Source organism: Cervus elaphus, chromosome 4, assembly GCF_910594005.1.
Source record: "Cervus elaphus chromosome 4, mCerEla1.1, whole genome shotgun sequence".
Taxonomy (NCBI): Eukaryota; Metazoa; Chordata; class Mammalia; order Artiodactyla; family Cervidae; genus Cervus; species Cervus elaphus.
The window spans coordinates 4,389,269-4,415,074 of NC_057818.1; the positions used below are offsets into that span (position 1 = coordinate 4,389,269).

Below are 25,806 nucleotides of genomic sequence, written 5' to 3' on the forward strand. Positions count from 1 at the left end.
AGGCAGTGGAGAGGATTTGAAGTAGTGATTCTGTTAGCTGTCTCCCTTGTCCCTTTCTGTGCCATGGGAAACCCTTGTCTTTAGCAGAGTCTCTGGCAGATGACCTGGTTGGCCCAGTGGGCAGTGCTCGTCTGGAGGCCTCGGGCTCCGTGAGGGATGTGTAGTTTGAGCACCTGTTGTGAGACTTTTGTTTGTTTCTTTGTTTTTAATCTAACTCACACCCATGCAAAATAGGTTTCCCCATGCCAGTACCAGAATAACCCTGGCCAGAGCTCAAGAAAAACCTGGTAACTGACCTAAAATTAAACGCATGAACTCTCTCTGCCCTTTGCATTACAGTTTTTTATTAGGTATTCTTGATCCCCTCCCCCCCCCCCCCCCCCCACCTTAGGAAAAGGCTGGGAAGTAGCAACTGAAGTCATTACCCTAGGCATAGAGAGAGAATGGATGAGTGGGGAAAGGTGACTGCTAATAAGCAGAGAAGGGGCCGCTGCAGGTTTTACTGGATCCAGGATTTCCTTTTTAACCTAACTATAAAGTTCCTTGACATTATCAGTCCCTGGCTTTATCCAGGGTATCCCAGTCATGGTCCTGAGTTGACCTGAACCTGGTGCCTGCAATCCTTTGACTTGGCTGAGAATTCTCTTTAATGACCTCGCTGAGTGCTCCCAGGTGGAAAATGTGGTCTATTTACATTCCTGGCACCTTTCAGATTACAGGCGATCACACAAGCCGTGAGAAAGGGGCACTACCTAAAGCTGGTTTTTATTCTGACTTAAAAATTAGGTGTCTTGAAACCTAAATGGTTTTCTCTGCTGGTTTTATCCTCCTGCTGGGGTAGGAACAGTATGGGAGTGAACTTAAAGAGTCCCCTAAAAAAGCACATGTGTACAGATAGTAGAGAAGAGTACTGTGGGGCTTTTAAAATCATGAACCCCTTAGAATTTTATGTTTGCATTTATCTGGACCTCACAGAGTCTTCTATTTATATCCAAAAAATGAAGCCTTTCAAATACATAGAACAGTACAGAAAACGACATGGCAAACATCTGTGTGCCTATCACCAAGATGAAATGTCTCACATAAACACCCTGCCTGTGGGTTTATCTGCGTTTGTGCTTATATGCATCTCCATGACTTGTGTGTGTATTGAAAATGAATAGATAGAATATATCTATTTCTTTGTAACTTGCTTTTGTTTGTTTGTTTGTTTTTAATTAAGAGTTGTGTTTTTGAGATCTATCTGTGCAGATCCAGCCTATTTATTTTAGAAATAACTGCTTTGTAGTGTTCCCTTGACCTGTGGATAAATACAGTTCAATTTCTTTATCCGTTTGCACAGTGAGGGACAGTTGGTTAAGGTGCCTGTTTGTTCTCTAATTGTCAGGAGTGTTTCGGGAGGAGCGCTGTTGACTTTCTTGTGTGTGGCTCTCACATCTGGCGGTTTTACTGAGCACTTATTGGTTCTAGCAGTCTAGATTCTCCTGCCTTTCCTCACGCAGACAATCATAGCACGGCAGTGCTTCTTCCCTCTTGTATCTTTTGTCACTCCTTACTGTGTTAGATTGCCAGGGTTGCCATAGCAAGGCACCACACGCTGAGCAGCTTGGACAGCAGGAATTTCTTACAGTTCTAGAGGCTGGAAGCTTATGATCAAGATGTCCACAGAGGTGATTTCTTCTGACCCCCGCTCCTTGGCTTGTAGACGGTCTGTGTCTTTACATGGTCTTCCCTCTGTGTGCGCGCGCTGATCTCCACTTGGTGCATGGACACTAGTCATATTGGATTAGGGCCCATCCTGATGACCTGATTTTACCTTAGTGACCTCCTTCACGGCCCTGTCTCCTAGTACAGTCATATTAAGGGTTACTGGGCGTTAAGACTTCGACATGGAAATTAGGAGGGACACGCACCAGCCTTTGACACTGTGCTGTCTCAGCGGCTTACACACCACTGAATGGCTGTCCTTGATTCGTTCCTGACCACAGAGGGATTTTAAAGGGAATTTTCTTAACTCTCGCCTCTGAAAGTGCTCGTGGTTGTGACTTGTAGGTGCTTTCCCTGGGCTCGAGAAGGTCCTCTCAGAGCCTTCTTTGCTCAGGAGTGGAGGATGGAGACTTTCCAAACCAAAGAGGGCCTGCTTTCATTGGTTAGAGCTCAGAAAACTTGAATACCTGGCTCTCCTCACAGCAGGGTCCAGAGAGATGACCTGGGCCCCGTCCAAGGGCTGATTTGGAAAGAGCAGCTTGAGGCCGTGGAGGCGGTGTGTGGACGGTCAGATGCTCGCATGTAGGTGGCATTGGGGTGGTGTGGGTGGTGTGATGGTGGCGCTTTGCTCAAGTGTCCCGAGGTGGGAGGCTCCTTGTCGGTCCACTTGGGGCGTGGTGTGTGTGGCCTTGTGCTCAGAAGCTTAGCTTCTCTCCAAGTTACTCTGCCACCATTAACCTTTTTTCTGCCTAAACACCATGATTGTTTTCTGCCGGGTGCTTTGCTTTTTTTTTTTTTTTTGGCCCATTTGTCCTCCCTTTCCTTCTATTTGGGTTTACTCTATAGTCTTCCTAGGTTTTTACTTGGACACTCTCGCTAACGATTTTCCATTATTTTTGTTTTCTAATATATGCATTTTCACAACTTTATTGAGATACAATTTATATATAGTTCATCTATTTGAAGTACACAATTCTTTTAGTATTTTCAGAATTGTGCAACCATCATCACCATGAACTTAACCCCCCAAAGAAGCTCCACACCCCGCATCTTCTCCCCCACCCACCGACCAAGTCTCCCAGCATCAAGCAGTCTACTTCCTGTATTGATTTGCCTGTTCTATGTTCTGCTTTGCTGTCACACAAAAATCTTTTAATCCATAGAGGAAATTATTTTTTTTAATCCTCTTATATTGTTTCTTTCTAAAAAAATCACTTTCACATTCACATAAGAAGCCTTTTGCTAATTTAGTATTCAGGATTCATGGCTGTAGAATATCTAGTGAAAACATTATTCTTAGATCTTTTGGTGAAGTTGGCAATTACATTTCCTTAGATGATCCAATACAAATGCATACTATTATCGGCTCTGTTTTAAGTAGTATGGAAATGAGATCTCCTGAAGTAAATGAACTAACTCTCCCTCAAATGATCTTCTGGGGACTTCTTTTTTTCTATATGTTAGTTGGATTGAAACCACATTAAATCATTCATTAATTGCTTCTAGTTCTTCTGTTCTTTTTTAACCCCCACACTCATTATCGTATTTAATTACCTTGATACATACATTGGTTTTTATGTTTATGAATGTATAAGATATGCTTTTCTTTTCCCCAACTCGTTATTTTGAAAAATTTCAGTCCTACAGAAGACTTAAAGAACAGGACTACCAACACCTATATTCATTCCCCTCAGCTAGATCCAGCCAGTTAATGTTTTGCCATATTTGAACTCTGTTCCTTCTCACTCCCTTACCTCCCTCACGTATAATTTTTTCTGAGCAGTTTAGAGGTTACGGTGTAGACGCTGTACGTATCTGCAGTGTCTGTCAGATTGTGCTGTTGGGAGCCCTGCCCTTGGTGGGCGGTTTTCCCGTGTGAGGTGTAATTTTTGACTGCTAGCTCTTGGGCACCAGAATAGGAGGTGCAAGCCTGCAGCTGCCAGAGCCCAGAAGAGGCCTTTTTTCTCATCTGTAGCGCAAGCAGGCCGGCCTCCTCCCCACTCGTACTTTCTCTTTTCAGTTCTCTCGGTTTCTGGTGCTTGGGGATTTCCAGCTCTTTCTTGTGTTCGCCAGCAGCATTAGGTATTTGCAGCAATAGGATTTTCTGGTTTTCTGGGCTATCATATTACTGTAACTGGAAGTTCCCCTGGTTTTGATTTTCACAATTGAGAGACTCGGCACTTCAAATCATTTTTAAGGCTTAGGTTTATTCTGTGAACTTTTAGCAAGTGACTCAAGTTGTTACCTTTCTCACAATTTAACAAGTCCCGGAATCTTCGCTTCCAGCTTATTGTTAATCCTGATTACAAAAATCTTACAGGTTATTTTTTCTTAATGGTTGGGGGCTGAAGAAGGGATGGAGCAGAGAAAAGCAGCAGGAAGGACAGTGAAGTTGTCGGGCTGTAGAAGCTCCAAGTGTGTCCTGTTTTGCTTAATCTTCCAGTTCTTAAGGGCATCAGCACATCAGCATTTAAATGTGTCAGAATGGTTTCCTTTTCAGTGTGATCAAGCAGGAGCAAAGTTATCGCATTTTAAAAGATGAAAAGAATCGTGGTTTACTCCTCTGCTGAGGTTGTAGTCTGAAGGATTTATGACTTTTTTAACATTTTCTTTTTTTAGGCAGGATCTTACTTTCAACAACAGATGGAAACAGCTGTGTCTGGAGCATGTCCCCCTCTGCTTCTCACGAAATTTACTAGCAAATAATGGCTTGGGAGCTCTGAAAGCTGAGAGAAACCCCTTTTGACAAATCTCAGCTTGGTTGTGAAACACTCAGTTTTTTAGAAACTTCCCTCTAATTTTTAGTTTGCACATTTGCAGCTGCTCCTTTGTAACGTAGCATCTCTCTTTTTTTTTCCTCTCCTTTTGGTCCACTTGACCCACCTCTTTTCCCCCAGATTACCCGTGTGGATGATCTCAATCCTGATATTTCATGTAATGCCAAGAATGCCTGTCCCAGGGATGGAAGGGGATGTATTTAGACACAGTTGGCTTAGAAATATCAAGGAACATTTCTGACACCTGATCAAGTTTAGTTCTAGAATTAGAAGATAAACTTTTTTGTGATTGAGAGAACTCTGTAGAATTTTGATTTTTCTTCTCTATAGTCAGTGATTAGACTGAATGAGTAGTCCTTCACTAGGAAAATTTGGAATTGTCTGAGGAGCTTTTGTTTAGCTTTTTACTTTGAGATAATTATAGATTCACAGGAAGTTGTAAAAATAGTAGTGATCCATATACGTTCATACAGTTTCCCGCAGTGGTGTATATCTTATGTAGCTGTGGCGTTATATCAAAACGAGGACATTGGCATTGGTACCTTTGGGACGACCCACAGACCTTATTCACATTTCACCGTTTGATATGCACCCGTGTGTGTGTGTGTGTGTGTGTGTGTGTGTGTGTGGTTTGTGTAGTTATAGCACATGTGTCAGATGGAGCATCCATCACCACAGTCAAGCTATAGAATGTATCACCACTGAGTTCTCTAATACTTCCCTTTATTGTCATACTCCACCACCACCCCGCCCCATTCCTTAGTGTCTGGCAACTGTGCTGATTTGTTCTCTGTCTCTATAATTTTGTGATTTTGTTAATGCTCTATAAATGAATCACACAGGTATATAACTTTCAGGATTAGCTTTTTTTCATTTAGCATAATTCCCTTTCCAGGTTCTGTTTATCAATAATTCATTCCTGTTTTTGTTGTTGTTACTAAACCGCAATTTGTTTAATCCACTTGAGGAACTTCTAAAAAAATACTTGTTTTGCTGGTATAGTCATATCACTGCAACCACCACTACCTACCCCAAATACATCTTTTTTACTCTGCTTGTTTTATCACCACATTTCTTTTCTTTTCATATCGCCACTCAGTCTTATTTTTTGATGCATTTCAAAGTAAATGCAGCTATCTGTATGCTTTCCTCTGAAGATTTCAACATTCATACCATTAACTGGTTTTTAGTATTTGTTTATAGTTTCCCTTGGCATGAAATTTACGTACAGTGAAATGCACACATTTGAAGTATATATTGACTGAGTTTTGACAATGTATACACAGGAACAACACAGACCTCCACCAAGATAGAAAAATTATATCACTCTGCCAGCCTCAGCCTGTGGGTCAGGAGACTTACAGTGGGGCCCAAGCATTAGCCATTTGCAGAGGTCCCCAACTTTGAGGAGGCTGATTCTGATGTATGCCTTTGTAAAGAGTCCTTGGTGACCTGACAAGCCGCCTTCAGGCCAGCAAGCCTGTTTAACGTGAGCCCAGGTCTTCTGATCTCACATACGTGAGCAATTTCCTTATTCCTGCAAGGCCACCTCCATCCTCAAGCAGACGGACCCACCAGAGACAGCGCAGCTGGGAGAACTGTGCAGTGAGCACCCACGTAACCACCACCCGGACCCCACGGTCGGCATTTTCCTACATTTGCTTTATCATGAACTCATCAGTGCAGTCCATGTGATTGTTTTGATGCATTTCACCAAATACAGGTTTTTTGTTTTTATTTTTATTGGAGTGTAGTTGATTTATAATGTGCTAGTTTTAAGTATACAGCAAAGTGAATCAGTTATACATATACCTGTACATATATACACTTTTTTTTAGATTTTTTCCCCCATATAGACCATTATAGGGTATTGAGTTGAGTTCCCTCTGCTACACAGCAGGTTCTTACTAGTTATCTCTTTTGTGTATAGTAGGGTGTATATGTCAGTCCCAATCTCCCAGTTTATCCCTCCCCTTCCCATCCTGTGGTAACAAGTTTGTTTTCTACATCTGTGACTCTGCTTCTATTTTGTAAATAAGGTTAAATGCAGTTTTAATCTCTCCTTGATTCTGCTCCTTTGTGGCACCAGCTTTTAAAATTAAAGCAGAGTTGGTGACCCATGTGAAAATGAGGAGAATCTGAGCCTACAGATGGGAAAAGCATTTTCATTTGCTGCCGTCAGGGGTAAGACACATGTGTTCCCAAGGCCAGACATCCCGCCACTGCTCCATGAGGCATGTGTGCTGGGAATGAAGGAGGAGCCTCCCTGCGGAGGAAACGGACTCCTCCTTACAGCCCCGCCCCAGGTAGACCAGCTGTCTTCCTGAACCTGTGTTCATAGATCCTGGAGGAAATCTCCAGGGTTTTCTCTCACTGCCCATCCCACCTTTTAAAATTAAATTAGTTCAGGTGGGTGGCTAGAACCTTAACGTTAAACACTGATTATCTAAATATATGTGTAAAATGGGAACTGAGGGTCAGAAAATAATTATATTCTCCAAGTTGAGGACTCCAGCTGGAGAGAGGAAAACTGTAGCCATTAAGGGCTACCTTTGGACCTAGAGGCCTTCCTCTTCTTTGCATCTGTAATTCCCATCACAGGTGTGCCTCATGCAAAACGCAAGGAAGGGATGTATTGAATAAGCAGACTTGACTCACAGAAATAGAGGTTTTCTTCATGCCCTCAGATGATATCTCTTCATTTCTTGCTTTGAGATGACCCGTCACATTTTCAGGAAAATCTGCACTTGAGAAACATTTCTTCTGGGGTTTCCGGATCCGTCTGGCTCCTGGGCGGCCTGTTCAGGCCTTAGTCTCTGCTGTAGCATGGTCTGCTGGCTTGTCCGGCTCGTCCTGGTAGCTCACATTCTTCTGTCAGGTTCCTGCAAGTGGCCAGCATCTTCCCAAGCCCAGGGCAAAACTTTGCTTTACTTGGATTAAGTCTATGTCTCCTCTCACAGGTTTGCCCCATCCTTCCCTCCTGGTTGACAGTCCCTTCGTGCTCCGTCTCCACCCAGCAGGACCGCTTAGTTCCCTTTGGGTTTGGGGTTCCTGGTGGAGATGGCAGTGCCCATGTGGAGAATAATCGGCCTGCTGTGTGTTTCAGAGGCATAGCGTTTTCATGGACGCGTTTTGCCTTCCAGAGCCTGAAGGGTCTTGTTAACCTATCGATTCAAAAATGTGGTTCCTGGTTTGAGGAAGGAAACGAAAACCCAGCAACTGTTGTGAGCGGCAGGGGACTTTCAGGGTCTGGTTCTGGACTTCCAGTTAGGGTCCTGCTGGGGGAAACCGACTCCCGGTTGCCTTCCTGATACCTGGCTGTCCTTCCGCCTTGCTGGCGTCCGTGGCTCTGGGGACAAGCTAGGTACTGGCTTGTGGTCCCTGGTCTCAGATCCCGGGTAGAGAGGCAGTGTGGGAGGGCACGGTGGAGCCGGCATGGAGCTGCCTGGGGCTTTCTTGGGTCTTATGCTGGGTTTTCAGCCCTGACTCTGACCTCTGAATCGCGCGTGTCTGATTAAAGGTCTAGAATCATTGCTTTGTACTTTAAGAAGTAACTCAGTAATCTGCCCGTCATTTGTAGCAGCGTCCCGCGCTTCCCTGACCGCCTCCTCCGCCGGCGTCCTGGGACGGCAGGACCACGTCGCGCCGTGGCTCCTCTCGTGGTAAACCCCACGGGGGGACTGGCCTCAGCTCTTCCGTGGAGCGTCACCTCTCCTGGAGCGTGAGGCCAGCTCTGGGCCTTGGCTTTCACTGCCCCCGTCAGCTGGACGGTCTCAGCACTCCTGGGCTCTCGTACGTGGCCTTTCATAGTGGTCAAGTCCGAACAAGAGAGTCCGAGTCTCTTCCCGGTCTGCTCTGTGTAGCTCTCTTGTTTCAGAAGGGTAATAAAGGAGCAGGGCGTCTGGATGAGCCTGCTCCTCCGATCTTACCGCTTCCCAGAGCAAAGGCAGAGAGACGGCTGTGGAGGCGGCAGGGCGGGGTCCTCGCTCGTCTGCGGGGCTGGCGTCCCCCTCCCGCCGGCAGGGCCAGGCGGGGCCCCGGGCTGCGGCGGTGCGGGGAGAGTGGACGAGTGTGGGAGCATCACTCGGGCTTTCCCCCGCTGTGCCCACTTGGTGTTTTCTAAAGGAGGCGTTCCTCGGGTTTGAGTACATGGCAGCGCTGGCTAACTAGAGTGAAGGACCTCGGTGTGTGTTCAGTCTGCTTTCCTGCCCCCTCACCTGGGGTTGAAGAGTTTCGCCCTTTGTGTGCAGAACCAGGGTCCTGATTTCAGGCTGTTGGTGACTCTTGTGGAAGAACTTGGTTCCCACACTCGCCATGCCCTGGGCCCGCTGCGGGCCCACTTTCCTCTCGGAAAGGCCGTGGGCCTCATGACGGCTCGGTCGCTCCTGCTGCGGGGAGAGCCTTTCCTCTGCCCACAAAGCCAGAGGCGGCTGTGGACGCAGCAGCTGCCACCTGGAGCCAGAAAGCCCTTGCTTCTGGTTTGTGGGGAGTCACTTCTGATGGAAAGGCGTGGAAATGATGCCCATGACCTCTTCAAGTGAGCTTGGAGACAAAGGACCTTGATTTTACAGAAAAGCAGCATAAACACGTTGTCCGTAGGGGTGATTATTGCCCTTCCTTCCGAACTGAGCTTGCCCCGAGAGAGTCAGCCTCATCTCTTAACTGCACATGTCCTTGAAGGACCCAGATGGGGTCTCTCACATCACCAGCTTTGGAGAAATCAAGAAGAGTTTCTGCCCCGGTCTTTCCTCAGTACAGACATTTCTCTCGCCATTGACCCAGAGCCATTCTGGAGCTTCTCAGAATCTAGATCCGTCCTTGCTGAGCTGGCAGGTTATATTTATGTGTAATCAGGACTATTTGTTGCTTTAGAAAACTCTGAGGGCTGCAACCATTTTAGCTACTAATAGCTGGTGGTTATTTTTATAGGTCCCCCTTACCATTTCGCTTCAGAAGTTTTTTTTAAATATGTTTGAAATAGAAGGATCTGTAGGACTCTCCTGACTGTCCAGTGATTAAGACTTCACACAATCAGTGCAGGGAGCACAGGTTCAACCCCTGCTCAGGGAACTAAGATCCCATGTGCCAGGTGGCCAAAAACAGAAAGAGAAGGATCCACAGAGATGAGTCAGAATCTTCCTCGTCAGAGCTCGGGCATTTGGAGGTTGACTGTGAAAGGACTGTCTACTTCCGTAGGTTGCAGTGACTCCGATGTTCGTTCGCGTGTCATTCGGCGGCTCTGGTCAGAGGCCTTGGAAAGGAGGTACTGGGCTGAGCAGTCCTTCCTTTCTGATGACAGACTGCTCATCGATTCTAGTGATGGTTGTGGCCAGAACAGATTTGCAAGTCAGGTAGACAGTTCTTTCCGATGTCAGTGGTTAAAGAATAACGGCAGCGTGAGCACTCTAATGAGAATGGGACCTGTGTCCCAGTACAGACTTAAAGGGACTGAAGTTCACGAGTAGAGCGTGAGAGCAGAAGTCACCGTGTTCTTTCGTTGTTATATTTTTAATTTTTTTTATATTTATTTTAGTTGGAGGCTAATTACTTTACAATATTGTAGTGGTTTTTGCCATACATTGATATGAATCAGCCATGGGTTTACATGTGTTCTAATCTTATAAGCCATGTTCTTATCTAATGGAAGAGACTTTTCATGCCCGTAAGTTCAACCATCTACTTTGAGGATTCCCTTGAGAAGCAACTGGCAAACCCAGGGCGTCTGGCTCTGGACATCCTCTTGCCAGAAGAAGGCCAGCTGTCCTTCCCCAGTGCCTCGTTCAGCCCCACGGCCTCTTCCGGTTCAGTTGCTTGGCTTGTTGGAACTCAAGATGTAGGGTTCTTGTTATGATGGCGTTTCTCCTTACGGAGTCAACGCCCTTTGTATTTTCTTTCAGATTAGTTCAGTCTCCTGGTGTTTTCCTTCATTCAGAAGCCGATGGCTCCAGGGTCTCTTTGAAAACCTCCATTTTGCCAGCCTTCTCCTCCATCTCCCTACTCCTCTGACTCCTGTGTAATCCAAATGCTTATTTTTTTTCATGCCAAACAGATTTCTGATCTAAACAGATTTTAGTGGGTTATTCCAGTACAAATAGAGTTGGCAATAGAGTTTTGTTTGCTCATCAAGAATCACCAGGTTTGATCAATACTTTTTAATTTTTTGACTCTGCCACACAGCTTGTGGGATCTTAGTTCCCCAACCAGGGATGGAACCTGGGCCCTCAGCAATGAAGGCATGGAATCCTGACCACTGGACCACCAGAGAAAAATCCCCTTTTAAATGATTTTTAAATGATTTAATTTGGCCCTTGACTGAGAAGGCCCTGAGACTATAGAAGCCTTCCCTTAGCCCAGAGGTTGGCTGATTCAGGGAATCGAGGTGGCCTGATTCCTTATCGTTTCTCTGGGTCTCTGTCAGTTTTGAAGCTTCTAGTTCAAGTTCCAGAGTCAGAAATCTTAGGAAGTAGGATTGAAAATAATCTTACAGGAGCAAATGAAAACTTTATAAACAAGGGATTCATCACTCCAGGCCGCGGGATGGTCATCCACAGCTGCTCCGCGCGGAAGGCAGGGCCGCCTGCCTGCCTGCCTTGGGAACTGAGGTTTCAGCCTTGTGCTGAGTATCGGGGTGCGGGCGGGCAGAGCCGCTGTCGGCACCTCAGCATGCGTGGGGTCCAAGAGAGCAGAGCCTCTCTCCATGTGTCTGGTTCTGTAAATACTCTGATCCTTGACCTGCCCGCTTTCCTTTCCTTTGCTTTCTCTGCAGGAGTGTATAGACCTGATGGTAGCCTGGGGCCGTCCCATTCGGTGGGCTGTTCTCATCAGTGGTGGGCAGCTTTTTCCTTTTTTGGCTTCTCACTGGCCGTGTTGCAAGGGGCACTCTGAGAATAACACTGCAGAAGCAGTCACGTCCAGGGATTACTCCTCCGTACCTGCTGGCCCGGCGGCACTGCAAGCAGGAGAGGCTACGGGACAGGAGAGCAGCCAGGGCCTCGTGGAAGAGTGAGAGAAGTGTTTACAGTTAGGGCAGCTTGGAGGGGAGTCGGAGCCCTGTTGGACAATGGGGGTTCCAGCCCTTCGTGTTGCACTTGGGCACCAAACCGGTAGTACTTCTCATCACGCTGTCTGCTTTGGACAGAAATGTTTAGACTGAGTTTGATAATTTGTTAAGACATTGAAAGTGAAAGTGACAGTATTCAGTGTCCCACTGTTTGCGACCCCGTGGGCTGTACTTTCCATGGAATTCTCCAGATTAGAATACTGGAGTGGGTAGCCATTCCCTTCTCCAGGGGAATCTTCCCAGCCCAAGGATCGAACCCAGGTCTCCCACATTGCAGGCGGATTCTTGACCAGCTGAGTGACAGGAGAAGCCCAAGAATGCTAAGATGTTAGATAGCAGTAACTCTCAGTACTTAGGTTTGCTTTGGGTATAGCTTTTGCCAGTTGGATCCTGAAGTGTTTCCTTTCCTTTTCTCCTTTAAATAAATCAAGTGTGTAATTAACCACTGCCCAGTTGGTTTTCCCCATTTGAGTATAAATAACTAGATCCCGGCTTTGATCTCCAGCTGTGTAGTGTTTGGGATCTGTGAAGGAAGCCTTCAAAACGGCCCAGACCCGGCCCTGCAGGAAGGCCCCACTCTTGGCTGTCTTGGGCTCAGACGCTGGGCTCATTACAGACTCTTGGCGGTCACCTTCCCTTTTGCAGGCTTGGCGTCAGATATCTGTGGGATTTGAAAAAGAACATCATCATAAATCAAGATGGAGCACAATAAACCTCTGGTATCAGAGAAAACCAGTTTTTCTGCCATCAAAAGACTCTGGTTCTTGACGTTTGTCCTTAGGTCTTATTTGATCCTCCCAGTTGTGAGCAGAGAAGTATTTGGAGCCCAAAGCTTGAGTTTTTTTACTCTCCCTGTCGTGATTAAAAGTTGCCTAAATCAGTTTTTAAATGGACTGAAGATCTTAGGCTGGTAGATTTGACAGCTCCCCCCTTCTTCAGACTGGCTTTGTTTCATCTGACCCTTGAAAGTCATGTTGTTTTATCTTCCTCTCCGCACCCACCACCTCCCCCCCACACCCCGCCACGTTTCTCCCATCTCTCCTTTGTACTTACAGAGTCCAGCGATGTGGAGAGTTGGGGAAGGTCTGTATGACCAGACAGCTGGGTAAGTTAGGCTGATCCTACCTGGACCAAAACAGGAGGGATAAACTCTTATTAATATCTACTCATTTGAGCACCAGGGCCATGAAACCCACCCTAGCACACCAGCCTCAGGAGAGTTTAGGAGTCCAGACCCCTGGGTATTAGTCTTGGCTGTCCTCTTGATCTGGGGGAAGACTTCTGAAGTTCTCTCTGCATTTCTCCTCTGTACTCTGAGGGTGCTGGAGCTTCTTAACCATGAAGGAGGAGGCTAAGAAAGCGAGGCAAGAAGGTCTCAGGAAGACTGCCCAAGGGTTACAACCTTTCAGGGGGACACACGTGAATTCAGACCTGCAGTGACGTTCTGGTGTTCACACTGCAGGCTTTGTGATGGATTTAGTCAGAAGTAATCGGGGGAGGCGGAGAAGGCAATGGCACCCCACTCCAGTCCTCTTGCCTGGAAAATCCCATGGACGGAGGACCCTGATAGGCTGCAGTCCATGGGGTCGCGAAGAGGCAGACATGACTGAGCGACTTCACTTTCACTTTTCACTTTTATGCATGGGAGAAGGAAATGGCAACCCACTGCAGTGTTCTTGCCTGGAGAATCCCAGGGATGGGGTCGCACAGAGTCGGACCCGACTGAAGTGACTTAGCAGCAGCGCGAGGGGAAGGAGGACATGGAGAACATCCCTGTACCCGAGTATAACTTTCACTCCCCCAGCTTTCTTTTACAGAATTAATCATCTTGTCACCAGCTCGGTTTAAAGTATTAATTCAAGGAATTTGGTTTGTCACAGCTTCTGACCTGGCTGAGGCCTTTTAATGAAAAATTGGCCTAAGTGCAGTATTACCATGAGAGACTGCCCTTCTGAAGAGCCTGGCTGCTGAGACACTGGAAGACACTGGTTTATATTGTATTTCCTCTCAAGTTAATCTGTGAAACATAAAATTATACTTTTGACTTGACAGAGTATCAGTGTTCTCCCTGCTACCCTGCTCAGAAGGATCTAAGCAAATGTCTGCTCAGCAGCTTCAAAGGAATTGAGACAGTTTAAAGAAGCTGCTTTGACAGACTTGTTACATCTCATTTATAATAACACGCTTGGAACCTTATTTGTTTAAGAGCGTCTCAGAAGAAGGTAATGCCTTGTAGTTGCTCCTAAGCGCTTGAGAGGTTAGGGTGACAGAGGCAGACACCCCATGTCTCTTCAGAAAAATGCATTTCTCAGTCATGTGGGAAATAGTGCTCTCTCCTCAGAACCTCTCTAGGCGTCTCCAAAGGCAGCTGGAGAAGTTCCCTCCGACAGCAGCCCAAGGGGAATGCTTTGACCGTCTACTAAAGTTGACAGTTGCCAAGGTGAGGTGAATTATTTATCAGAAAGGGTCGATTAAAAGAGCTTAAGTAGAAGGGAGTGCTAATATGGAATACGTCTTTACCTTTTCCCAGCAGCTTTGGCTGCACACACCTGAGTTCTTTGTGAGAGTCTCTCTCCTCAGGTCACTGTAGGTGTTGGAGGTTTTGTAAGGGAGGGCTGGGGGAAGAATGCTATGTGGTGGTCCATGGAGAGTTGTCAGAGGAGGAATCTTCTGAGGTTTAGCAGTCAGCATGTGAATAACAAGTATCTCCTTGCCTTTTCTAATAGGGGCTCTCTCTTTTATTAAACAGGAATATCAATTCTGAAAATATTTTAAAATATTTACCATATGTGAGGCCTGAGGCTTCCTAACTCTTTTAGCTCACCTGAAAATAATACTGCTTTTCTGCAGGGGCAGCAGAAACCAAGGGTGTTGGGAAATCCCTGGGGTTTCAGCTGTTAGGGCTCCGCACTCTCACTGCCTGGTTGGGGAACTAAGATCTGATCCCACAAGAAAAAGAAAACTGAACTGAAGAAGACCCGCGGTCGTCACTAATTTCAGATTCGTAAGCCTTAGAATTAGAAGGAATCTGAGAGGCATGAGCCAGTCTCCTCACTTCACAGGTGAAAAAGTGGAGACTCAGAAACATCACGATTTATAACCTTGATAAGAATGCACATATTTTAGCTTCCTGCTTAGTCCCTTTCCCACTGCACAGGCTGCAGGCTGGGCCCTTGGAGCCAGGAGATACACAGGCGTGCCTTTAGGGAGGGCGGAAGGAGCCTCCAGCCTGGTGGTGCTGAGAGGTATTTACATTCCTGGAGGCGGGGGCTAGATCCCCGCCTGGCTTGGGACAGGCACTGACAGCCAGGCTCCACTTGGATGTCCTTTTACCTTATCCCCTTCATCTCCAGCTCTCCTCCCGCCTCACCTCGCTGGCCTCAACATTTGCCTTGGATAGATGTCCGTGTTCTGTTACTTTAAAAAATATGTATGGTGGAATCTCGTATGTATATTTTAAATCTCAGCCCAAAGGTCTTGATCTGTTGTTGAAAGTAAATGAAACCTTGAGTGGAAACAGCGCGCCAGTGGTTTTGAGAGCAGACACTGAAGCCTGTGAGGCTCTCTGTGAGCTCTGAAGCTGCGTGGCTGTCAGCAAGGTGGTCCTCCTGCCACCTGCTCCACAGGTGAGGGAGAATGAAGAGGGGAAACTCTGGGCCCAGAGTCACTGCTTTTGTCCTCAGTAGAAAGCTGGGGACAGGCGGGCTGTGGCCTGCCTCTGTGTGTCAGCCTCCCTCCTGCCAGGGGGAGGCCTGGAGGAGAAGTGGAGGTTGTCTTCCAGCTCAGGACTCTGCTGAAACACGGGGCCACTCCCCATTATCATTATAGTTCTTCCTCTGTGTTTCCAGGTCATCCCAGGGAGTCTAGGAGCGTTATTCCTGAAAACTTCCCCCCTACCTGGAGTCTCACGTCTGTAAAGTAGGAATAATCGTGGTGCCCAGCACGGAGGCTCAAGGGCTTAAATGCAGTCGTGCAAATGCAGCGCCCGGCGGCGCCTGTGCCTGGAGGCTCTGCTCCGGAAAGGCGCGCCTCTCTCCTCTTTCCCGCCCTCCTCTTCCCCCCCCCCCCCCCCGCCCCTCCTGCCACCTCCTGGATGGATGGAGACCCTGCGAGCAGCCGGCGCAGAGCTGCTGCGTGCTGCAAGAGCATGGAGACCTTCCCAGGCTGCTCTTGGCACCGCGTGTCTCGCGTCGGTGAGAGCCAGAGAGGCTCTTTGGAAGGACTGAGGGCCCACCCTGCCCTCAGCTCACTGCGCGTCCTCTCTCCGCGCCCCCAAGAGGACCCCACGTAAGGCGCTTGGAGCACCCGCCGGTGTGCGGAGCTCAGAGCCGGTCGCCCGGGAGTGCGGTATTTGGTGAATTGAGACGACACAGCTGCTCTTCCTGGAGCCATGGGGTGTTTCTCACCTTATCTAATGCGATGGGGGTCCTGGCTCCTGTGGTCCTTGCTCAGTAACTCTTGTGCCTTCAAATAAGGGAGAAAGGAGTGTGCTCTCATAGAGCGAGAAGCTGTACCAGTCCCATTGCTTTGGTGATCACAGTAGAACACGTGCTGCAGGCAGGCAGGCGAGGCGGAAGCGGAAATGACGGAAAGCCGGAGAGGCTCTGCGCTGCTGCCTGGCCTCGTTGCCGGGCCCCTGGAGCTCCCACGCGCAGGCTCACCCCGGGTGTTTCAGTCCGAGTCGTTCGTCAGGCCTGGACCACTGCTTTTGCCCTCTTAATAAATAGAAGTTTCAATCACTGTGGTTTTCACCGAGATCCAGGGATAATTGGGGTGGGGGTTAGGGAGTGGGAGGACGTAACAAAAAATCTTCTTTGTTTCTTATAATTCTGAAAGTAATTGAGTTCATTATCACAGGGTCAGACCCTGCAGAGGGCTGAAAGTAAAAGCTTGTGCTCCTCCTCCCGCTGCGGCAGCCTCTGGTCCGTGGGTAACCAGGCAGCCCCTGCCACGCACGGGTGTGTCTGCGGATGTGTCCAAGCTCGTGCTGCGAGCACGTGTGGGCGTCTTTGTTTTCTAAGGGTGTCACACGCTACATGTTGTTCTGCAACATTTTTAAGTTTGTGGCCAAATTTTAATATTTAGAACTCTTTTTTTAATTTTTAATTTTAGTTGTCCGCTAGCCCGTCATATGGACGTTCCACAAATTATTCACCAGACTTCTATTAACCTTGAAAATACGGAGAGAAAGTCTGAATAAGGGCCACTTGTCACCTCATCTCCACCCGGTAACCTCCCAGCTCTGCCGCAGTTGGGAGGTATTATCTCTGGAGAAACTGAGATGGAGTTTATGAACTTAGGCAGACACCAAGGAAGGGAAGGTGGGGGTGAGGTACCAAGCCAGAGGTAGGAGTGTCAGATGAGAGTCCACACTGTACCCGGAGGCTCCAGACTTCCTCGCCTGTTTAGTTCCAGAACTTCTACAGAAGGGGTGCAAGTTTGAAGGCTCTGTACTTGAAGAAACTGAACTTATTACAGAGCAGAAGTCTGGTCACAAATGAAAAACCTCCCTGGCATTCATATTACCAGAATCCCCAAATAGGAGATCAGCTATCCAATTCAGTAGTGTATTGAGAACGTCTACAAACAAGTACTGTTTCCCACCCCCCACCCCCAATACAGGGATGGTTCAGCATCAAAAAATCTGTGATATCAATAGACGAAAGAAAGGAAAATAGGATCTCAGTTGATACAGAAAAATGATTTGTAAGTTCAGCAGCATTTTTTGTTTTAAATACTCAATGAAATAATGAATAAAAGAACTTAATTTGACAGAAGTTATATAACAAATCTATAACAAACATTGTATTTAACTGAAGAAATGGTTTAATTTACTGGAGATCTTGATCAACAGATTAAGGAAAGAAGAAATTCAATGTAAGAATTGGAAGGAAAGAGATAACATTTTCACATGATGTAATCAGATATAAGATGAATCTATTAGTTTAAGTTATATATCCCTATGCTAGCAGGGATCAACTGGAAATTTAAGAAATAATAGCAGAAGAAACCATATAGTTTCTGGTGTTTAACAAAAAACAAAAATATATAGAACCTCTGTGAGAAGGGCAAATAAATGAGAAGACAGTCTGTTCTTGCATGAGATCTGTTATTGTACAGATCATAACCCGCCTTTCACACTGATTTATAAACAGGGCTATTCCAATAACTGTGGAGTAGCAAATTCCTCCAAAACCGAATAGCTTGAAACACTTTCTCTCTCACAGCTTCTATGAGCTAGTGATTGGGGAGCAGCTCTTGCAGGACTTCTGTCTTTTGGGGCTCGTTTGAGCTTGCAGTCAGATGGTAGCTGTGGATGGGACCATCGCAGAGGTGCTTCTCTCATGCACCAGTGCCTGGTCTGGGAGGACCCAAGCATTTGGGGCTTGAACAGCTGGAGATCCTTGGGCATCTCTGTGTGCAAGCTTCTCCTGTGATCTCAGCAGCATGGTGCCTTCAAGGTAGCTGGGCTTCTTACTAGGTGGCTCAGGGCTTCCACATTCCTTTGTCCCAGGAGGGAACCACGGGAAAGCCTTTTTTGACCCAGCCTTGGAAGTCACATGGCATCACCTCTGCACATTATTGATTCAGGCAGGTTGCGAAGGTCACCCTAGGTAGAAGAGAAGAGAACATAAACCCCATGTATCGATAGGAGAATGTTAATATCATTGGAGAAAGAGTGTGTGGAATGAAGCATGTGCTGGTGCAGCCATCTTTGGAAAACAGAGGCTGCCAGAGCCGCAGTTCCATTCAGAATTAAACTGGATTTTTAGGGGGACAACTTTTATTCTTAAAGGCATTTGAAATAGCAAAGTAAACTTTTACCAAGAAAAAGGGGACTTTTGGATCAGATACAAGCTAACAAGCCATAGTAATAAAAGAAGTATGGTATCTACGCCAAAATAGGTGATAGACAGAAATGGAATAGAATAAAGGTCTCAGAAATAGATCCATGTATATGTGGGAACTTAATATACTATAAAAAGGTACCCCAGGGGACTTGTCTTGTGGTCCAGTGGCTAAGACTGGACCCAGTGCAGGGGGCCCAGGTTTCCCCACTGGCCAGGGAACTAGATCCCACATGCTGCAACTAAAAATCCTGCATCCGGCAGCTGAAAGAATGAAGATGGAAGGTCCCACACACTGCAACTAGGACCTGGCGCAGCCAAAATAAGTAAATGAATATTTTAAAAAACAAAAAGGCACCACAGATCAATGAGGAAAGGATGAATTGCTTAGTAGATAGTGTTGGGAAAATTGACTCATCAGTTGGAAAAACATAAACCAGTTTACCACGTCATATCACATCCGATGGTAGATTCTGAGAGAATTAAAGGCCTAAATGAAAGTGGTAACACCACAAAATTAATAGAGGCTCACTCTCCTTTATCCACAAATGTGAAATCCAAGAAGCTCTGAAAACCAAAAGCTCTTTCATAACCCACATGGCAGCAAAACATGAGGTGAAACGCTTTGTACATTTCCTTCTCCTGCTGAATGCGAATATCACACATTTCACTGCAGTGTTTTATCAGACTTACTGTGAAAACTTAGAAACATTCAGAAAAATTAAAAGGGTTGTCCAGTGGGCACCCATATATCTACTAGCTGAACTCAATACTTATCATTTGGGTGTATTTTATCTATATATGGGTATGTGTGTGTGTGTGTGTGTGTGTGTGTATGTTTTTTTCCCTTTTTTACTAAACCATTTGAAATAAATTGCAGACATTGTGATACTCTATACGTACTGCTATGTATTGGCATTTCCATAAGGAAAGAGCCATTATCCTACAGACTCATAATAGTCAACATTTAAAAAAATTAACAGTATAATATCATAATAATATAATATCTAGTGCCCACATTCACCCCTGTCCAGTTATCCCCCACATGTCTTTCCCCACTCAGCACGTGTTTATTGAGCATATGAGCATTATCTGTTTACTGTTCATTGAATAATGTTCAGTGGACATTGTTGAACACCTGCTATTGAGGTCACTCGGGAAAATACAGAAATAAATTTAGATGTGTTCACTGTCCTCGGGAACAGTCCAGTGTGGGAGAAACAAACAACAACCATACACCAAAAAAGAAAAAAAAAAATACGATGCAGGACAGGCTGCAATAAACACCATGGTACTGGCAGAAATAAAACTCTGGAAGGACGTGAAGCAAGGAATCATTGATTTCTTCTGGAGGGGGTTTCCTCCTGCTACAGCTTTGTTGGGAGAATAGCTGACTTCTTTTCCTGGTCCTAACTCATTCTCTCTCTGTTCAGACCTTAACGTGATTCTAATTTGAGGGACATTTGGCCTTAAAGAAACCAAAAATTTACTTTTTTAGATGGCTTTATTGAACTAAGATCCAGCCAGGATTCCAGCCATTATGTTTGGTTAGTATGTTTCTTTCATTTCTCTTGATCCAGAACTGTATGTGAGTGTGTGTGGGACATTGACTGCCTGTAAAGACCAGAACCAACTGACTTATAGAGTGTCCCTCATTCTGGATTTGTCTGATTTTCTCATGGTGTCATTTAACCTGTTTCTCTGGGTACTAACTATCCCTTGCATCTCTTTATAAACTGAAAGTGAGGTCTGGAATAATTTCCATTTGAACATTTTTGGCGAGACTTCAGGTGTGTTGTGGCTATGTACTTCATATTGTGTGATGTAAGGAAACACGTGATGAAATGTCAGGCTTTTCCACCCTAGTTCTGTTAAGTTTGATAATTTGGTTAACATGGTGACTACCAGAAGTTTCCCTTGTAAAAGTCCTTTTTTCTTTCCTTCCCTCTTTGTAGTTTGCCAGTTGCTTACAGGGCAATTCATTGGTGGCTTGCAAATATCCTGTTCTCCAGTGTCCAAATTATTTTAGTGTTCTGATGATAATACCTAATGGCTTTATTATCCATTGGTGATCCTTACCTTAATTATTTCCTTGGTGGGTCACTTCAAAGCTATTAATGTGTGTAATATGTGCTGTTCTGGACTTTAATTAGGAGTTATTACTTGATATCACCTTTCTTAAGTCTGGAACAGTCTGAATTCCAAAATTCCTCTGGCCCCAAAGTTTGCAGATAAGGGATTATAAAAAAGTAGGGAGTAGGACAGAGTATCTCCCTGTCACAGGAGCAAGGAGGAGTATTATAAAGCACAAATAAGGCAAAAAACACAGATGGTATTTAAAGCCTTGAGACTCAGAAGGGAGAGGATGTAGAAAGAGAATAATAGGGGAGTCGGCACTGAGCCTTGAAGCATAGACCGTTATTATGTCTGTGCTTGTGGTTGGGAGGAAGAAGAGGAAATAGAAACGTAGACAGTGCAACCAGCGGAGTAAGAGGAAAACCAAGACAGTCCAGGTTAGAAGCCAGGTGGAGAAAGTGAGTCACAGAGGCGGGAGCGCCGACCTGGCCCTGCTCCGGGGAGACCTCAGGTAGCCAGCACCAAAAGGTGACGGTCAGGTGTGGCGGCCTGCGTGCTAGTGGTGCCCTTGACAAAGCAGTTTCCGTGCAGTGCTGAAGGCAAAAATGTGGTCAGAGTGGGCTTGGGGTGAGAGGGAGGAAAGGCATTATCAAATATAGACAACCTTGCAGAAGAGTTTTTGATACAAAACCATGAAAAGAAATGAAGAGACAGCTGTCAGTTGAAGAGGAATCAAGGCATTTTTCCAAAATTGGAGAAATACTAGCCTATTTGTTTGCTGATGAGGATGATAAAGAGAAAAAATAATAATAGTCACGTAGCCAAAATGTCAGTCCACATTTTGCAAGAACACCTATACACCAGAGGAGGCATGTGAAGTAGATTGAAATGGTTGCTCCCAGGGGAAAAGATCTGCAGAGCGGAGAATGGACTGACCCTTGGGAATGAAAGGACACAAGAAAAAGGCCTCGCTCAGGTGCACTGGAAGATTGAAACAGGTCTGGGAAGAGACGTTTGGCGTCTTACAGTGAAACCAGTCAGTCAGCCTCCATCAACAGACACGTGAGGATAGAATAAAGCCATTCCCCAGGTCTTAAAATGTAATCATCAATAATTACTTCCAGGGAGTTGAACCTGGGGACTTTTACTTTTTCCCTTGTACTCTTTTGTAGCTGTGGTTTTTGTGAAGTATCTGTGTCTTAACTAAGCAGTTTCACTTTGTGAAATTTACCCAAGGATGAAACCGGACAAGTGCTGCCAAGACACGACGTTGTTTGAAAAACTGAAGACACCCTAAATTTAGTCTAGCTGTAGGAAATTGGATACATAAATTATGTCTCCATACAGTAGAATCCCGCACCTGCCAGTGTAGGAGACACAGGTTCAGTCCCTGGGTTGGGACGATTCCCTGGAGGAGGAAATGGCAACACACTCCAGTATTCTTGCCTGGGAAATTGCACAGACAGAGGAGTCCGGCAGACTGTAGTCCATGGGGTCTCAAAAGAGCTGGATGTGACTTAACCACTGAGTGCTCACGCACAGTAGGATCCTACATAACTGTTTCTGAAAGAGACGAGGGAGATTATCCATACATTTCCATAGAAGAAAATGTATTTAAAAATGAAAAAAGTAGATTTCAGAATAGTGTAGATACAAAAAAAAAAAGTCTCAACATATAACCCAGAAATATATTTTAAAAATAAAACCCTTTTCTGTCACATAAAATTGGCCTCAAAGTTTAGAGCTGAGTCAGCTTTCTCCAGGGGTGCAGTACCCCGGAGAAGCCTTGAGCAGGAGGAGGGTGGCACTCAGGACTGGTGAACATTTTGTAACATGCTTGAGTGACGGAGAACAAAAAAAACCCTCACGCATGACACCATCCCCAGCAGTGGAACAGAAGGAAGGGGCTCACCGGACCAGGGGGTCTCACTCTGTGCGGAGGGCAGGCAGTGGGGCAGCGGCCCCCGAGACGAATCCTCTGTCAGGAGGCCAAGCTGGGTTCTGATCCATGCCCGCTGTTCCTTTTTTATGGATGATCTGGTTGATTGGTCTTGCCTATTAAAGCCAAACTCAAACACTTCTCTGTCCAAAAAGTTAAAGGCCCAGTGATCTCATTTTGGAGCATGACCTTTGGAGGAAGGGAGCCCCAGGTGTGTTCGAGGGTCTCCAACACCAGCCGCTGGGGTGAGTGACGCCAAGGGTGGTTCTAGGGTCTGAAGTCAGCACAGCAAGCTCCAGGTCTCCAGCCAAGAATCTTGCCTCCCTCCAGGGCATGAAGTGTAATCACCCTAATCCAAGCTTAGGAGTTGGCCCTGGTGGCCAGGGCTGTAAGAACACACTTGCCTTTTCACCACGTATCTATTTCCCTATTTGTCTGGGCCTTTTTCCTCTTTGTGAAATGGGCCTGAAGCTCCCTCACCAGTTTATTATACTATGAATATACTATTCTTACCCACTCCCTTTTACTTCCAGTCTCCACCGTATGTTCACATGTATTTCAGTGTGGTCCCATCAATGTTATTTTCCCTCCAGGCTCTGACCTGAATGCTCACACACTCTCCTAGACTGGGCTTATCTGTTCCCGTGGGTTTTTTCTCTCTGACTGTGTCTACCTTAATCCATATCTGCAGTGTAGATCTTCTCTCAGGGTCCCAGTTCCTTACACCAGACACACCATCGGCTCTACTTCCGTCTTGCTCACATGAGTTCCCCAAACTGAACCCAACTGAACCATCATCTTCATTCCTGCCCCCTTTCTGTTGGCCAGTCTCCTTCTAGGATTTGTATATTCATGAAAACCACGGTCTACTCAGTTTCTGAAGCCAGAAACCTGAGCATCGTTTTTTGACTATGAATACTTTTGCACCCATTCCTCTGACTTCTAAGATTAAAAAATAAAAATCCAGGAGAATGAACACGTTGGAGATCTTTTTTGGTGAGGAGACACCAAAAAACTCAGTAATCAAGGAAAATAATTGTTCAGAGTCGAGTCGACCAGATGTCCTTTCTGGATTCTAAATCCACCAGATGGCCCATTGGGCAGCGAGTCCAGAGGCCCCCACAGCACAGGGGACCCTAATGTTTCCCCAGGGTTGGCCGGCAGCAGCACAGCCTGGCCCCCTCATCCACAGCATCTTTGGCCTGAAAATCCACAGCAACCACATAACTGTTGAAAATGGGTTCATCTTTCAGTGTCGCCCCACTGGAGACTGGCTTACGCACAGAATTGAGCATTAACAGTGTAACACACAGGATTAGCGGTGTTGTAACACACGCACAAGCTCAAGAATGAGAGCAGGGAGCAGTTTTGGGTTTCGACTGTCCTGTCCGCCCCCTGCTCTTGCAGGTAAAGGTTGTAAAGCGAGCTGTGCCAGGAGTCATCCAGCCGGAAGCTGGAGCCTCCCGGAGCCGCAGCCCCAGGCCCGCAGCACGGGGGCCCCCTGCCCGCGCCTCCGAGCTGGGACCGCGTTGCTTCAGTGATGAGCCCAGCGCTGCCATCCACATGCCCTCCCCAAGCGCCAGCAGCAAGCAGGAGTGAGGCGCCCTTTCAGCCGCCCTGCGCTCTCCCTTCCCGGTCCTGGGCCATGTCAGCCAGTTATCTAGGCAGATGGAAAAAGGCACTTCAGAAGTGGAGACCAGGCTTCCCTTCTCAGGTTCGTCATTTGCCAGCTTTTGTTAATAGGGAGCCTCCCCCCGTCCCCCCTTCATCCTTAGACCTGCCTCCGGTGCAGAGGGTTGAGTTAACGACTCTGCTCCTCTGGTTGTGGCGTGCTGCCGCTGGTCTGGGTGAGGCTGTCCTCTTGGCTCTAGGTGACTGTACGTCGGTTTCCTCGCTCTGGTTCCTGTTCTCCATCCCCTGCCCTTGATGCCAGCCACGCAAGTGTGCTTCATGTATATTCTCTCGTTGTTGCGTTAGGAATTGTTGCTTTGTGTGCTGTGTTTTTATTTTTGTTTTCGGATTTCAGTGACCACATGTATATGTTTTTACCTTAAATGGCTTGGTGCTCCAGATCCTTTCGTATCTTTTCTCCACTTGGCACTGGGTTCAGATTTCTCCTGTGTGTGCATTTGGTCCATTGCTGATGCCTGCCGCACACAGACACGCCAGTGTCCACACTCTGCATGGCACTTAACTTTCCTGCTCTTCATCCGGGCTGCCTGCAGCCCGCTGTCGCCCCACGGGTGTGGTGGGGAACTTCCCGAGCCGTCTTCTGATGGGCCTGGAGGAGGATTTCTCTGGGAAACCTACCAGAAATGGGCTCACTGGGTCATAGAGCAGTGAACTTTCTACTATCATTTCTTCTAAAGATTCAAAAGAAGTGATTGTATCCCACTTCTCTCCCTTTTCTCTCCTAAGTATTAAGAAAGTATATTGCATAGACTGCCCCGGCTTTTAGCCTGCCTCTGAAATCTTGCAGTGATACCATCCAGAAAACAGGGACGAAGATTGGGGCTGTATTCTCTTGTGGGTGGGTTTGAAGTATGAATTCCTTTACTCTGAATAGTTCAGACTCACTCTGCTCTTTGTGTGTCCACGTGGAAAATGATCCACCGTGCTGAGGGTTGTCCCAGGGCCCCGTTGTCCACGGCTGTTTCTCGGCCTCTGCATGGAGGCAGCGTGGTGTAGTGGAAGCAGGCCATCCAGCGGAGTCGCAGCTTGAATCAGTGCACGTTTGGCTTCTCCACACGCTTGGCTGCCCAGCGCCTGAGCCGGAATCGTGTCGTCGGCCCACAAAGTGGGTATGGAGGACCCCGTGCACACAGCCTTCCAGGGTGGGCAGGTCGATACCTGGAGTGCTGAGATGTATTAAAGTCTCTGGAACCACATGTTGAAATATTTATGAATAGACTTACCTGAAATTGACTTCAAAATAATCCAGGTGGGTGGGGTAAAGATCAGGTGACCGTATAATTTATTGTCCAATCCTAGGCATGTCTGAGACTGAACAAAGTGAAAGTAAAAGTCACTCAGCTGTGCCAGGCCAGAATACTGGAGTGGGTGGCCATTCCCGTCTCCAGGGGATCTTCCCAACCCAGGAACTGAACCCAAGTCTCCTGCACTGCAGCCTGATACAAGGGGGCTAGTAATTCCGTCAGGACACCAAGTTTAAACCGTGAGTGTCCCCACACACTAAGGCATGGCCACCCCAGGGGAGAGACTGACTTGATCTGAGTTAATCACTGCTGAAGCTGGGTGATGAGTACCTGGGAGCTCATTATATCCTATATTTTGTTTGTCTGAAATTTTCCAAATAAAAAGGCTTTGTAAAAGGAAATGTATCTATCCGACTGTAGAAGCATTCAGAAGCTTCCCTGTCCAGGAAATGGCCCCTGGGAT

At 46.6% G+C, this 25,806-nt stretch overlaps 1 protein-coding gene and 1 long non-coding RNA gene across 5 annotated transcripts in view; one reads left to right on the forward strand and one right to left on the reverse strand.

Moving 5' to 3' along the window:
- Nucleotides 1–25,806, forward strand: part of ZNRF1 (zinc and ring finger 1) — an 83,895-nt gene that overhangs the window by 31,195 nt on the left and 26,894 nt on the right. The window lies entirely within an intron of this gene.
- Nucleotides 10,086–16,110, reverse strand: LOC122691503. Its single transcript, XR_006340425.1, has 3 exons — nucleotides 15,951–16,110; nucleotides 12,598–12,669; nucleotides 10,086–12,205 (listed from the first exon to the last, which is right to left on the reverse strand). It is a non-coding gene; the product is annotated as an uncharacterized LOC122691503 (long non-coding RNA).